At 32.9% G+C, this 17,453-nt stretch overlaps 1 long non-coding RNA gene across 1 annotated transcript in view; it reads right to left on the bottom strand.

Moving 5' to 3' along the window:
* Positions 1-17,453, bottom strand: part of LOC107974089 (uncharacterized) — a 40,670-nt gene that overhangs the window by 21,870 nt on the left and 1,347 nt on the right. Inside the window, exon 2 of the long non-coding RNA XR_001716636.2 lies at positions 17,092-17,302. This is a non-coding gene — a long non-coding RNA (uncharacterized LOC107974089). The remainder of the gene's footprint in view (positions 1-17,091; positions 17,303-17,453) is intronic.

Genomic DNA, 17,453 nt, shown 5'->3' with positions numbered 1-17,453 from the left:
TAACATTTCATAATTAACAATTAAATCTTTTATAATTTGAAGTTACAGAAATTACATCTGACCTGTTTAAGTTGTGAATTTGATGAGAATAATTTTCTTACTAATTTTCTTTGTTTTGATCCATAATTAAATCTTCATTAAATCAAGGATTTATAATATCTTGATTGCAAATTTTATGTGAGTGATGTTGGAGAGAAATCTGCTCACTTTGTCTCCAGATTTTAAAATGTAAGCATACTGTGTTTCAAAGTTTCCTTTTTTAGCTTTGCAGTTTTTAAAAATAAACTAAATTTCTATCTTTCATTCCTTATCTTATTCTAACTTACACTAGCTCTGAATAACAATCTAAATAAAGTAAAAAATAAAAAAAATTGTATTCAGAGTACATAAAATTTAAATATCCACGTATCACTAAGGCAGTGCAAAATTAAATAGTAAAATCATTTTTCATACATTTCTAAAGCAACTTATTTCTTTTCTAAAATGTTAAAAATTTCTAAGATATCCAAATTTATACAAATTATGATTAATATCAAAACATTAAATAAAACTTTAAAAATCAGAAAATTCTAATTTACATAATAAAAAAATTAATGAAAATATATTATTTTTAGAAATTAAAATTATTGGGTTAATCTGCCACTAAATGGTACTTCATGAACTAAAAAAAAATGTAGTGCATTCTATATGTTATATCTAGCCTTCTATTATAAAAACTTCAAAGAAATATTAATTATTTATTAGAAAATGTTTCTTAGCTGCTATGTTCATCTAATATCAGTGTGGTGTGAATTCATGATCACCTCTCTTAGGACAAAGTGGAACAAAAAAAAGAAGCAAGAAAATGGACACAGCACCACTGACAAAAGATTCTTTCCTGTGCAAAAGTCCATTGCACTAACACATATCTGAAAAAAATTGATATGATAAAGAATTTTCTATAAATAAGTGCTTGTGCTGCTTAAGTCCTCCCTACGCTTCAAAGCAATGCTATCTCCAGCACCGGCAGTGCCACTGCACTCAGACTTTCATTCACTCTGTTGCTTTTAGTCCTAGGGAAGTTGAAGAAAACAAGCCTTTCCCTGAGGCTTGAACCTTGCTAATCACGAAAGTGAATGTCTAGGATGGGGGCTACAAGTGTCAGTGTTGAGACAGATGTCAAGGGACAGAAGTGCCAGAAGTTCCATAAAGGATTTTGTAGTAAGTCACATTGGAATTTGTAAAACCTGGGCCCAGGACGAGGGCTTTCTTGATGGAATCATACTGTGTCCTGCTACTAAAACTGCATTTAATTGTCAATAATATGCATTTTCATGGGAAAATATTTTAGAATATTTACTATAAAAATTCTTGTTAAGACACTTTTTTTTTGTGGCTGAAGTCTGGCTATGTATAAACCAGTTGAAATGAGTAAATTAATATAATTTTTCTTAAATTAAATATAATAAGATATATCAAGTGTAGAGAGACATGTGTTATAATAAAACAAAAATTGAAGATCTAAAATTAGATTTTTCTGAGTTTGTGTTTCCATACCAGCATTTCAGGACACTTGTACTTTTCCCTTCAACTAGACTGTCATGCTGGGCACACCTCCAGTGGGGGGCCACTGGGTTGCCTGTGGCGTTCTTCTCTTCTTCTCTCACTGACCTGAACTCCTGGGTTTGGGGACCTGTTCTTTTCTTCCCCCAGGAATCCTTTTCTTCATCTTGGCTTCTGGTTCAAGTTTTCAGACAACAGATTTAATCTAATGTTTTCTTCAAGAAACCTGGAGTACAGCAGCAAAAGATGCAGGAAAATCTCTTTTGGTTTAGCCCCACAGTAAAACAACTCCTGGCTGTTTATTTTTATTGCACTGAAGCAATACATATTATTTCAAATTTCTATTATTATTTGTAAAGGGTTGCATTATAAAGACTCCTTAAAGAGTCTTCAATTCTTCTGTGATATCGAAGAATCTTTCCTATTATCTTGGCTGATTTTAGACCAGAGTCCTTGGAAACTAATGGTGAAATGCCATACCTCAGAAAGGAGTTAGGGCTGGGGGAAAAATGTATTTATTTAGATACACCCCCGCCAACACACACATATATATGAAGTTTAGTTACACTTACCTAGCAGAGTTGTTGAGAACAATAGAAACAATGTCTGCTAAACACCTTGCATAAAGTACGTATTTAACAATTTGTGGCTATGATTCTATGTGAAGAGAAGTTTTACTTTAAGAAGCAGAATCACACTAATGAACATTAATTATTACACTGTAGTATCTTAAAGTTTAGGTTTTCTTTCACAAAGTAATATTTATAAAATACTGTGTCTAATTTGATATGGTTCCTTTCTTCTGCTGCCAACTATCAGTTTCATTTTTCCAGCTTCCAATCTATATTTTTTAATGTGATGAAAATTGAAACAAATATAATCAAAATTTCACTTTGTATAACATCTAATTAAATTGAGCTTTAAAGAAAATATCAGGTCCAGACTAAATTTATTTGATGTGGTAAGCTAACATTGATGACAGCAATCTTGAAAGTTGATGAGGAGATTCATGGTTATATATAGGTTTAGACTGAGAGCGTGACAAGGAATTCACACGTCCACCAAGGGCTCAAAGAAAGGAAATTCTGGCAAAGTTACATTTGTTAGGTATATAACCTAAATTTACACCCCATTGGGCTACATGATTGATATTTTGGACTTTGTATCAATCACAAATCTCAATGACTAAAAGCAATGCATTATTTCTTTCTTTGATACATGATAATTGTGAGTTGGTGAGGTGTCATGGCCGTCTCTGTTCAAGTTTAATCAGGAACTGATGTCTCTGTGGCAGGAGTAAGAGTGTATTATCACGTGCTTTCTCTCAAAGACTTCTACCTAAAAATGACAAGTTACTTTTTCCCTCATACTTCATTGGCTCAACTGATAGGGATTAACTTGAAGGAGTTGGGGAGCTCATCATATGCCAAAAGAGAGGAGGAAGGGGAATATGGGCAAATGACTTCTAATATCTACATTATGGCATAACGGCATCCTGACATCATCGTGGCTTTTCAAATAAATTTTTTTTGAACTTTTATCAGGTGGCTGTGGTTATCAGAAGTTTGTTATTTAGAACATTTTTATATTTTATTTTTATATTGTATTGTTAAACAGTGAACCATTTTTGTATTTCATTGTTAAATAAAATTATTAAAAATTAAAGTAAAATTTTAGATTGATTTTTCCATTTTCCAACTCATTAAAAAGTCAGACGTATGAAATTATTGAATCTATTTTCAGCATTTCAGCAAGTATAGGAAAAATAATACCTTCATACCCAGAAAATAACTATTAGTATTAGTGTAATTTTTTCTAACTGCCACTTCTTCCATGCCATGTTTCAATAACAATAATCTATTTCAATTGTCTTATTTTTTTCATTTAGATTAAAATTGGAACTGCCAAAAAGATAGTCAAATGAATTTATCTTACAAAAGAAAAAATAAAATAATGTTTGGAAATCATAGCAGTAGAAGGAAAAACATTTTGTTCTTACATAGTTTTAAATAGTGTATTATTTTTCCAATCAAACTTCAAGAGAAAATCAAAGTTATATTAACTTATAATTATATAATCAATATAATGTTTTATAGAATAATTTTATAAACTTGAAGATTTATTTTCTCCTTTGAAACCAGTAAGAAGGGAGTTAATAATATATTAAATGTACACAGGAAATGGTACTTCTAGTAAACATAGGTAGGTCACAGAACTGAAAATTACTTTCGTATTTGACTTTTTGCTGTTTTGAATCTCAATGTGGCTTTCTGTGTGTGAGTGGGGGATGAGGAATGTGGAAAGATGGATATATCATCAAAAACAAGGTTTCTTAATAATTTCATACATTGCATATTACCATAGTAAATAACAGATTGATTTGGGCATTTTAATTACTGAATATTACCAACTTTTGAATATTGCATATATCATTAGATAATGATGTTTCTAGACTCTTTCATAGAGGATTGGCAGATAAAGTGAAGGTGACTACAATGAGCTATTCAATTTATCATTCAGGGTTTTTGACCTGTCCAGATCCATCGTAATTGTGAATTAACAGTAGTTATGCAAACAAAAGTATTTTAAACCATTTGTGTGATAGGTGTTTTTTTCTTTTTTCCTTTCTTAGAAAAATCAGAAATATTTAGATAAAATATCTTTCATCCTCTGACAGTATGAGATAGATAGACACTTGGCGAATCAGGATATAGGAAACCAGAAGTAATGCAGATTGAAATTAAACTAACACCTATCTTCTGAATGTCTGTGTGTCCCCAAAATTCCTATGTTGAAACCTAATCCTCAATGTGGTGGTATTACAAGTTGGGCCTTCAGGAGGTCATGAGGGTGGAGACCTCATTAATGAAATTTGTTTTCATATGAGGGGCTGAAGAGACTGGGGTCCTTTCCTTTCATCATGTGAGAACACAGAGAAAAGGTGACTATTTATGAACCAGGAAGCAGGTGCAGTGCTCATCAGACACCAAACCTGCTGGTACCTTGGTCTTGGACTTCCCAACCTCCAGAATTATGAGAAATTAATTTCTATTTTTCATAAGCTACTTACTTTATGGTACTGTGTTATAGTAGTCCAAATAGACTAAGACACTAACCCAATATGAATCAACCTGTAGGCATCTCTGCTGTATATTATCAAAGTTATTAAGATATACTGGGGTCATTTTTGGCACTACTTAGTTGCATATAAAATTATGTCTTCTTCTCATTTGATAACTACACAGTGCCATTAAACATATTTGCTTTAGACAAAAATTAATAGTTTTTATGTGCAGAGTTGTTTATATTGTCACATCATTTACTCTTCATTGTAAATGTCCCTGCAAAGTAGTTGTCAATATACCTAATTATAATGATGAATAGTAAATTACTCAGGGAGCTTATATGGCTTTCTTAGAACCTCCAAGCTAGTCATCATGAATTTAGATTAAATTACTAGACTACAAAACACATTCTTTTTCTGCTATACCCTACTGAATATTTGGTAGATTAGACTAAAGACAAACAAATTAAAGAGTTTAAAAAGAATTTCTTTTCTTGTTACTCCAAGTAAATGGAATGCATTTCTTATTTTAACATTGTGGTCATGGATATATTTCTATTTTATTATAATTATTCCGACAGATTTTATATTCCAATAATGTCCACAATATCTTGTATCCCACATGCTCTTCTACCAGCATGACTTAAACACTTTTCTCATTGACAGGTAGGGTCTAGCTTTCCTCCTATCGAATCTGGGAGGGGTTGTGACTTTGAATAAAGTGATGCTATGTCATTTCCACATTTAAGTCAGGAAAGGCAATACAGCTTCCACTTGATTGTCATGAGATGCTTGCTCTTGAAATTTGGCCACTAAGCACTTTCTGGGTAAGCCAAGCCATGGGGAGGAGCCAGAGCCCACAGCCCCTGCTAAGCTCCCAACTGAGAGCCAACCCCAGCTTGCCAGCCACATCAAGGAGCCACTTTGGAAGTGATTCCTCCAGCCTCTAGTTTAGCCACAGTGACTGACACCTTTTAGAGAAGAGATAATTGTCATTTTTGAACTCTGCTGATATTGAATATTTGTGAGAAGAATAAATTATTTTTTCAGACACTAAGCTATGGGATGATTTGTTATGCAGCCGTAGATAGGAAGTTATCTAAGGTACAATTTTCTCTAAGGAAGGTTTAACAATTTCTATCTTTAAGGTAAAACAACAAAATTATTTAATGAGTATTCATAAGGGTTTTTTATTTGCTTGCACTCATAACTATTCATCTGATGGGACTGCCTTTTGTCTAAACTACTGTAAAATAAAATATATCTAACAATGGATCATTACCCCATTACCTCATTAAAAGTAGCTCTCTTATTGAAGAAGAATACATTTTAAAAGACAGCATTTTCATAAGAGAAATGTTTTTAAACCTCTGATTTGGCAGGAAAATTCAAAGCTTAAAAGCATTGGTTGTATTTTTGAAGCACTTTTTATATTAATTGTTAGAAAATGCCAAAGTCCCTTCTGGTACACAAGGCAAAACAAGCTGATTAAGAGGCTTAGTATTATTTTTAAATTACTTAATTGCCATTTAATGAAATAGGGAGCTCCAACTTCCACGCTACCTAATAAAATGGTTACCCTGCAAGGAATGAATTGCTGGTTGCATTGACCTTGCAGAGCAAGCTGGGCTTAGAAAAGCCACATAATACATTTCTACAATGATGGTATAGGGACTGAAAGCCATATTACTGGAAATGTGCATGTTAGCATTTATATCCCTTTTATAATTGCGGAAATAATGGCCAATATACATTAAGAAATGTCTGGGTATTCCACTGGGTGCCCTGACTGCAGTCAAACCACACATATGAACACCTCTTAATTGCCAAAGTAATTTCTAAAGAACTAAAAACACAGTTCATTTGCTTTTCCACCCTGCCCTTGGGAACCTGCAATTTTGCTTCATTACAACCACTCAACCTTTAGCCCTCATCCACTTCAGAAAGGTTTGCAGTGTTTTATGTACAATAAACCAGCATCCTTATGCAGCCATGCACAATTCCATTATGTTTGTTAGCACCACTATTTTTAACTTTAGAATTAGCTAAGGTCAAAGACAGAAATTTAGTTATATCGATGCATGTTTATAAGATGTGCCTACTTGGAATACAAGTGTGTCCCCTTTCACTTAGCAAGACAACTGCATATTTGGGAAGAAAGACTAAGTTACCATCTGTTTTGTTTACTGCTTCATCTCATGACACCAATTAGCTGGATAAGAAAAAGGAATTTGAGGAATGCACACTGTATATCAGATTTCCTGTAACTACTCCCAAACACTAATTTGTATGGTAAATTTACTTATCTTTATCCATACCTACACACACATACACCATCATGTGTATATGTAGCTATATATGAATATACACATACATACACACAAACCATTAGTAAATTATTAGTGTGTGTGTATATTTATCATACATATAACAATTATATACACATCTTTTGCTTGTGATCAGTTTTTGTATCGTTTTTTATGTTCATCTTATATTTACTTTCTTTCTTCACTTTTCTCACATTATCCACATTGTTTACTTTTTGCTTTTGTCTTGTAGCCTGATATCTGTCACTGTCTAAATCACCTCCTACCTGTATATATTATGTGTCTTACTTGTTGGCGACTGATCAAAATTAACTCCCCTATTCTCAGACACTAGTACCCAGATTTTCCTGTCCTTATCCACTCTTAGTTCATGAACTTCAGGTGAAGGAGACAGTCTCTACAGTTGGCTTCCCACTTTAGCTTGTTTAGTCAATGCAATCCACTGTCATAACTACTGTGATTGCCTCGGGTTGGGTTTGTGACATACAAATGGCCAGTGAAAAGAATCTGGAAAAGCTTGTAGCTTTTCTAGGAAAGACATATTCACTTTCTAAAAATGTGCTAAGCTGGTTGTATTAGTCTTGAATACCGTGTGGTCATCTTTTTCATAGCCTGAGATAAGCATGACTAAGAATGAATACAAAGAGAGATATGAAAACAGATTTTTAATAGTGTGCTTAAATATTTGGATCCAACATGCTTTAGGTTATAGATGTTCCAGTTATATAAGACAACAGTACCTCCTCCCTCCTCTACCCCACAAATGGGGTATTGTTATTATTAAGTCAGTTGGATTTCTCTTACTTGCAATGAAAACTAAATTCTAAGTATGAAATTCTTGATTATTTCCTGTTTCTATACTTATGTCCCTTTGGATTTCTATTTGTTGTCTAAAGTATCCTTATTCAACCAATGTTCTATTTTATTTCGTTCAGGCTGCTTCACTTTTTCTCTTTTCTTTCAAGTTTATGTGGCATTACCTTTCCCATTTCCTTTAGTCTTCTGCCCATTACTCTGTTACTAGCTCTATTTTATTTTATTTTTCTGCTGCAGCCACATCTGATGAAAATTGTTTCTTCTCTAAGATATATTTTCTGACTTATGAGCAGGGTATACAGCTTTAGTAAACTTGGCATATTTAGAGAAATTCTAGTCACAAAATAGAGAAACTCTATGTTTTCCTTAAACCACTCAAGGGTAACAGCCGTCATTGCTTTCTATCTCCTGTGACATTTTCCTTCAGTATCATTGTCGCCTGATTTTAGCAACTAGCCCATTTCAGAAGTAGTAAAGTCCAAAATCCTTTGGAACCGACAAATTATTCCCAAATATATATGTGAATTCAGTATAATTAGAAGTTTAGGTATATAATGATAATGCATAATAAGCAAATAATAAAATTGTATTTCATAGATTACACACATGAAATATAGAGGAGCTACAGTAACAATATATAATGTGTGGTATTTCTTACATTAGATTGTATCTGTTCACATTCAAAACTCTTAAAAATTTTCTTCCAAAATGTCAATGAAAATGAACTATATTTATAAAATTAAATTAAGTGTAAAATAAAGAATGATAGATAAATGGCAATAGAGATGTTGTCATCATGTCTATGATTGTCTGTGACAATCAAAATTCATTATCCTTCAAATAGTAGTTGACCTTCCTTTTCTTTTGGTTTTTGGCCCAAAACATTAATTTATATTCAAAGATTGCTTAGAAATAAATAAATAATTATGGCTGATACTGAAAAGTTTCACAGATTTGGGTGATATCCAAAATTACAAATGATGTTTGAGGGTTATCCAACTGCAGTAGATCAAGAAAGTACAATTTGACAAACCTTTCAGAGCTTCTTGTTATGATGTGGGAAGTAAATGTTGAATATGAAATAATCCTATTCCTTAGCTAGAGTCTATTGCAGGAGAAGATTAATCCACATATCGGCATGTAATGGGATTGGCAAAAGTTGTTTTGGGAAGGCAAGACTAAGGATATTTCACTATTTCTGACAAAGTTAATGAAAGATGACACAGAAAGAAATTATGTTTAAATAAGAGCAAGAGGATATATCAAATACTGGGTGGAGGTAAAGAATCTATTTCAAGTACATGAACAAGAATATTCAAATAAATGAAAATCTAAGGGCATATTGACAAAGTCTCTCTCTTTGACAAAACTTGGGCAGTCTCCTCTGAGCCCTCTTTTCAAGCAGGCATAAAACAAATAAATAAGTTGTGGTGTTACCAAGAATGAAATATTATGTAGCATGACATGAATGAATCTTGTGTACATTATACTGAGCAAAGCCAAGCCAATACCAAATGATTCATATTGTGTGATTCCAGTTATATAAGTTCAAAAATGTTATAAACTATTTTATAGCAATAGCAATCAGAATACAGTTCATGTGGAGTAGACATTGACTAGAAGTGGGCTATAGAGGATGTCCTAGACTGACTAAAATATTCTGAATCTTGGTTGAGTTTATGAAAACATTTACATTGGTGAAATTTATTAAATTTTAAATGTAGAATTTGTATATTTAACTGTTTTACTCAATTAAAAATTTAACCAAAAAGTAAATGCAATTAAAATCACAGAAAATGTTATAAACAACCAGATATTTACAAAGTGTGAGAAAAAGACATTTTAACATCTACAAGATGTCAAAAATGTATTTCCATAAACCTTTGTTATAAAGCTTCTTGAAGTTGTGCTCTATCAAATTAAGTGAATATTTCAATACATACTAAGACACAGAATACAGAAAACTGAGACTACAACTCAGATATTAGGTATAGTGAATCCCCAGGGTTATGATAAAAAAGATTCCAGGTCAAAAAGTATGCATCAATATTAGAGAACAGGTAATTCAAATTGGTTGGGTTTACAGTCTTCTAGAGAAATTTCTTTAGGTAAATGAAATGGTAACACCATCAGTAGGAGAGCCAGGAGACTCCAACTACAGAAAATATAATTGACCAGAGGTCCCAGCAGCAGTGTTCAGAAATCTTTAGTTGGATTTACAATTGGGCCACCTCAGGACATTACTTGTTTTTAATATTTTTAAAAAGTATACAGCAGGAATGTATACTAATTATAACTGTATAGCTCAGTGAATAATCACAAAGTGAACACACTCATCTTACTGATAGCATACTCAAATGCCCCAGCCTCTGCACAATCCCAATATCCTCTCTCCTCTCAAAGTTAACCATTTAACTTCTAACACCACAGAGTGACTCTTTTAGTGTCTTTGAATATCATATAAATGGAATATAGCATTATATTCTGTTTGGTTATGCTGGCTGCATTAATAGTGTTCTTTCTATTCTCTTGAAGAGCTTAAGATACTTTTTTTTTTACTTCCTTAAATGTAGAGAAGTAAGTGGAGAAGACATCTGGTTCGCAGCAGGATAAAGTTCCAAGTATCCAGGAAGCTTGCTTGATCAAGTAGATCAAGTATATTTTGTTTCCTTTCTTCTTTTCCCTGTTTCATTTCCTCATTCTCCAAAGAGCCTTTTCTGGGATCATCATTTAAATTAACTCTTTGCACTTGAGATCTTGACTCAGAGTCAGTTTTTATGGGAAAACACACCAAGGCAATTTTAGTGGATGTTGTTGGTTCTACCTTCAGATGTTCTTGCATTCCTTCCCCTGGTTCTTTGCCTTCCTCCTCTATTATATGTTTTTTTCTTTCTATGTCTACACCTGTTTTTCTCCTCAGGGACCTTACTTGGGCTATTAAACATGTTTTTATGGAAGTGTCTTAATAAATCACTTACATAGAAATCTCTCACTACTTACTTTGAGGCCTAAGACAGCAATCTTCTCCATATTTCCCCTACTCAACCATCTCTTCCACTATTTATTATAACTATTATTTGTATGTTTTTAACCAAGTATTCCAAGTTATATAATTTCTCTGATAGCATAGGAAAATAATAATCTATACAATTTTTTTCAGAATGAATTTTTTTGGTTATTTTCCATCTTGATATGGGCCATTCAATCTTTACTTTTGTAGTATTTTTGCATAAAACTTAGTTTAATTCTTTTCTATTTAATATTCATTTTTAAAGAGAGCCCGTTGTAGATTAATTTATCATATATAGGGTGGGAAAATAGCTAAGAAAATGAAATGGGGCAGTTAACCACTCCAGTTTACAAGTTTGTCTTAGAAAATGTCATTCCTGAATCAGGTAGTCATCTTTGAAATGCTTTTATGTGGCTTAACATTAGGATTTAAATAGTTGTTATCCAACTTGCAGAAATGTTCTGTAGGCAAGACATTCTCTTTTTTCGTATGTTTTCATGTTTATGGTCAAAACCTGCAAAACTGATTTATTTTCCTCTTTCCATGTTTCTTGCCTTTCAAAGAGTATATGATTTTTTTCTTAACTGAGATCAATATTTTTTAAAATAATTAAATATGAGAATAACATTACCTCTACTTATTTATTTATGATGGAGTCTCGCTCTCTTGCCAGGCTGGAGTGCAGTGGTGAGATCTTGGCTCACTGCCATCTCTGCCTCTTAGGTTCAAGTGATTCTCCTGCCTCAGTCTCCCGAGTAGCTGGGACTACAAGTGTGCACCACCACACCCAGCTAATTTTTGTATTTTTGGAGATGGGGTTTCACCATGTTGGCCAGTATGGTCTCCATCTCTTGACCGCATGATCCGCCCACCTCAGCCTCGCAAAGTGCTGAGATTACAGGCATGAGCCACCATGCCCGGCCCATTACCTCTATTTAAAGAATAATTTAAATTCTGTTTAATCCTACGTAAAGGCCAAGTTTAGAATCATAAAGTAACTCCTAGTGTTCCCCATTTTTCATATTCTCTGATTTATCTAAAATTTTACAATGAAATCTTACTTTGCTCATCAGCTAAAACTGGATTATCATTCTTTGTTTTAAAAAAATAATAGGATAATTTTTAGGTCTCTGTGTTTATGATTTCTAAAATTCAACTTTATAAAAATATGTTAGTGTAGCAAGAGCTAAGTTAAAGCTACGAAGTTTCTCTACTTTTATGAAGTTACAGTTTAAAAGTTAAAAAATGTTTTTTTTAAAGAAATTTTATGAGAAGCTCAAGATTTAGATAATTACAAATTTCTAGGTGTTTGGGAAAAAAATGTAATTTCCACTAACCTACTTAAACACACTCTATGGAAGTTTATTCAAATGGGAAATTCAGATAAATATATTATACAAGGACATAGCTTGAGGTGACTTAGAATAATGACAATGAAATTATCATCATTAAACTCTGTCACACCTGAATTAATAGCAAAGCAGTGATAGTTCTAAGGTAGCCTATTTAATTCTAAATGCCACTTTTTAAACTGCCTACTTTGATAAGACTTCTTTCAAACAATAGAATTTATTTAAAGGAGCATAAGTAGTGGCTAGTCCAACCAATTGATATTACAAATGACAAATTGTAGCAGGAAAGGCCCAGTCTTGTTCACTGTCATACAACATAGAATTTCCAGGGTTAAATTTAGAGTCCACATTTGGGATTACATACACAGCTTTTTTCTTTTATTACAAACTTAGGTTTATTTGGAAGTCTTGCTATGTTGTTCCTGATTATTCACTCTAAAAAAATTGTAGGATTGAATTTTGGATTAAAATATATGTAAAGCTAATGAATAAGTATTTTTGGACATTTTAAATGTACACAGGAATTTCTGAGAAAAAAATACTGACAATAATTTAAATCAGTTATTTTTTGGAATAACTATATGACTTAGGCCAGGAAATCTGACATGAGGAAATAATAAATAAGTGACCTTAGCTTCTGCCTGTAATTTATCAGATTTCAATCAACCTCTTCTCATTATTTTGAGGAGAAGTATAATCAGATTAAAGAAAAAAAAAAAAAAACTATGGTGTCAACAATTATGTTAACATCCAGTACTAGATTTTGGGTTCCATATTCATATCTGATGTTAAGGATGGAAAATTATATGCATCTGTCATAGCATCTGTTGTAAAAAGTTATTTACCAAATTCCAAATTATTTGCAAGAAGGCAATAAGGAAATTCCAATTTACGTAAATAATTATGCATACGCTGTTCCTGAAGTATAATACTAGAATGTGAAGAAAGAGAAAAAATGTTTTTTTTTTTGGTTGTTTGTTTTTGCGTCTCACTCTGTTGGCTAGGCTGGAGTGCAGTGGCACTACCTGGGCTCACTGCAAACTTCGTTCCCCAGAGCTCAAGCAGTTCTTCTGCCTCAGCCTCCTGAGTAGCTGGGATTACAGGCATGCACCACGCCCGGCTAATTTTTGTATTTTTAGTAGAGACGGGGTTTCACCATGTTGGCTAGGCTGGTCTTGAACTCTTGACCTCAGTTAATCCACCCTCCTTGACCTCCCAAAGTGCTGGGATTACAGGTGTGAGCCACTGCGAGCCACCAAAAAGTGTTTTTTAAAAAGCAAATTACAAAATGGGAATACCATTCCAAGCTTTTAGTTGTTTTTGCATAAGAATTAGCAAAAGAAAAAAAAAGGTATGAAATTTCGTTGTTGTTATGTTGTTGTTTTAATGCCCATTGAGGGCTCCTGAAGCAAATTCAGGCCTCAGATAGGCTGGGCATTAGCAATGGCTTAGCATTTCATCCAATTATACTTCCCAAAGGTAATCTCAGTTGAAGCATAACTTTCTCAGATTTTGTTCTCAATTTGAACCTAAGAAAATGGTATAATATTTAAAGGAAAAAGATCTTACATCTGTCATGTATATATAATAGTGAGAATCTAATCAAGATCTTGCTATCAAATAGTAACAAGAATAAAAATATATTATCACTTTTTTTTTAACTTTTTACTCTTACTTGAGACATTTAAGAAAAAATTAGACTTTTTTTATGTGGGGAAGTGGTGGGTAGTTGGAGAATGAATTAAAAAAAAGAAAAGAAAAAACTACATTACTCTGGATGACAAAGGGACAGGAGTGGCCAGAGGGGTTTTTAATGCAATGATAGATGTGAATGTTTTTAGTCACTTTAAATTATGTCCAGCATCAGAAAGAAATGGCAAAATCTATTGACTACCAAACTTGTCAATTTTGGGCTACCAGAAACAATATTTCTGAATTCTCTAAGTATTCTTAAGGAGAAAGAATTGGTTGCATCTAGTCAGTGTTGAAATGCTGTTTACTGTTGTAACACTATAATAAACAGTATTTTAAAAAGCTACATTTCAACAGATGTCAAATTCTTGCTCCCATTATAAGAATAAGCCTATTTTGAAGTCCAATTATAGATATTGTTGGAGAACTTCTGGGTGCCGCCTAATTCCGAGCCTCGACATTCTTCCTGTCTCTGAAAGGATACTAAATCCTACATACAGATCCAGCTCTGCTTCCTTCTTAAAATCACTTTCAACCTCAGCCAGAGGGATTTTCAAAGCTGCTGCCTAACCTAGTAATACTCTGAATCATGTTGCTCTTGACTGCAAGTCAGTCTTCATCATGTGGTTTGTCTCTTCAAACACGGTTTCTGTCTTTTTCTCTGAAGACTCTTTGCTAATTTGTTATAGTAACAGGCTTACTAACTTGCTCTGAATACCCAAGTCTCTGTGTTAGTAACCCATGTAAGATCCCATTTCTTTAGGATTCAGTTCCTGTTTTGCTTGGTTTTTCAGTGCCTTTTTTACTCAGAACACATTTGTGGCTGGGATGTAGCTATTCTAATAGTATTCCAGAGCATAAGGATTTCAGAGTGTGCCTCAGGGCTGGAAGTATGGAGAAGTCCCATGCTTGGAACTTCAGAATGCCCACACCCTACTTCATTTATTACAAATTTACTTAATTCATTTTATATGTTAGGAACTATTCTAGAAAGTACATTCATTCAAAATAGTTGCATTTTTAAATTCTGTAGTTTCACTATTTGAAAATATTTTCAAAATCATTGTGAGAGTATAAAATGCTAATATTTCAAATTAGTAAGAAAAGGAGCAGAGATTTTTGTGATGTATGCAGTTTCACACAGCAAATAATGACATCATTTATGAGTTATTCATATGTGCCTAACATTGTACTGGGTACTTTAGATGTGATCATTCTTTTCATCTTCTCAATGAATGAATTGGGTTAGTACAATTATCATTCCCATTATAAACATGAGGAAAAGCAGCACGTCTATTAGGTGATGTATCCAGGCTTTGCATTCTGGAATTTGCCTCCACCTCCTTCAGAAGTCTTTTACCATTGTGTTAGAAACTCTGACTCCTGATTCAGAGACATTTTTATGGTCACCAACTCTTCCTGCCTACTCTAATTATTGTTTTGCATTAGAAATATTCCCAAAGTTTATTTCTCAAAAATTAAATTATTCATTAAATTATTTACATATCCTTGCTTGAGTAAATATTTATGGCCTAAATGTCACTATCAACAGAGACTCATTGTTTCTTCTTAAATCATTCTGCAAATGATTGTACAAATCTTCTGCAAGTTAAGAGACTTCAATCTTCATGCGTAATTTTGTTAGAGATGAATTATAGCTGAATTTAATAAAACATTTTTGACATATTAGGTTATTAAATCTTACTTGGAAATGCTTAAATTGATTTTCACATGATCCCTATTTCATAGACTAGAGGAGATTGAATGGTATTGAAATACATATATATGTATAAATACATATAGTATTGATTTCTCTTTATTGGATTCCATCAAAATGTATTTAACAAGAATTTTTGTAAAGTAAATTAAGTTTCCAAATGAATTCCATCGTAAAATTAGAGACACAATCTTTTGGAATAATGTTTCCAAAAGAGCAAGTGAAAAACAGTTATTTCAAAAAGTAATTTTTATTAGAGACATTTCATGGCATAATCACAGCTACTGGAGATGTATTAGTACCCTTCGAGACATGTGTAACAAAAAACTCTGAGCTCCCAGAACATGCCTTTCTTTTCCTTCTGTCTATGTTCAATTTAGTAGAGCCTGGAACCAATAGATGTCAGTTAATCCACTATAGAAGATATGCTTACTGATAATATCATAAAATTATGTCTGAGATAAAGGTAAATATTAGTAGAGAAATATATGTAGAGGAGATAAAAAGGTTTAGTGTCCAAGTGTTTGCTGAAAATGATAATGGAAACATTTTAGTTTATATCTTCAAATACACATACACATTTTAATAGTTCACTTATCTCTAGTGTTAAAGGGAAAGAAGCTATTAACACATGTAGATTTTTGAGATATTTAAAATGTAATTTATAGAACTATGTAATAAACCCAGATAAGAATTGCAGTAACAGGATTGAGAGTTAATATAGCTCTAGTTTATTAAATTAGGATTACATCCATTTTATTTTGTTCATTCACAGGATTACATTTTATAGAAATATTTAGAGATAAGAGCTCATCAAAGTGATAATGTTTGGAGTGAGATCTGAAAACCATTCACATTTTAAGAATCGCTAAAAAAGGAGAAAGTACTGATATCTGTTTCAAATAAGTGAATGCCCATCACATAAAACAAACAAACAAAAAAGACAATAAAAGTTGACCAAGTCCTAAGAGTTGAAAGTATAGTAGATATTCGGTCACTTTAAGAAGCAATTTTCTAATGATTATAATTGCTCCTAAATGAATCCTTGTGTTACAAGTTTAACCAGAGGACAGAAAACATTTTTTATTACAGACCATTTTCCTTTAGAGAAACTCCATACCACTTTTTAGTAAGTTTTGTTTTCAAGTAGGGATATATATATTGGAGAAAATTTAGAAAGCACTAAAGTTTAAATAATATGTAAATTTAACATGAGTTCCAGGACACAAATAATAAAGAAATCTTTACTTATACCCAGAGTTGAAGATGATGGTGTTTGAAATAGCTCAAAATGCTAAAGAAAACTTAGTAGGTTGGAGAAGATTCCTGGAGACTTGATGTATAAGGAAGGGATAAATATACCAAAAATAGCTGAGAGAGTGTGCAAGGCAGAAGAAGCAGAATAAATAAATATATGAGAGAGAAACACATGGAGAATTGAGGGAGTGCATGGTATGAGGAAGATCAAAATGTGAGACAAATCCAAACTTTGAAGAGTTTGTTTCCTGGCTAAAGTACACACCTATGGATGGTTTTTGATACTCAACCAATGGCAATTAAAAAGGCCTTACCTGGCAAGCTGGATGAGAAAAGCTGCCCTCTCCACATATGACTTGGGGCATAGCCAGTGTGTCGCAGTCTCTGAGGTGAGTTGCAGTCAAGGTTTCAGGTTGGGCGTGGCACAGTGACTCACACGTGTAGTCACAGCACTTTGGGAGATTGAGATGGGAGGATCACTTGAAGCCAGGAGTTCGAGACCAGCCCAAGTAACATAGTGAGATCCTGGATGCAAAAACAAATAAATATATAAAAACTAGCCATGTGCTGTGGCACATGCCTCCCAGCTACTCAGGAAGTACTGAATAACTATAGGCAATTATAACACAATAGTATTTGTGTATCTAAAAGTATTCAAACATAGAAAAGGTAGAGT

The sequence above is a fragment of the Pan troglodytes genome, chromosome 3 (genome assembly GCF_028858775.2).
Source record: "Pan troglodytes isolate AG18354 chromosome 3, NHGRI_mPanTro3-v2.0_pri, whole genome shotgun sequence".
NCBI classification, from domain to species: Eukaryota; Metazoa; Chordata; class Mammalia; order Primates; family Hominidae; genus Pan; species Pan troglodytes.
This window is presented reverse-complemented; position numbering and strand designations above follow the sequence as displayed.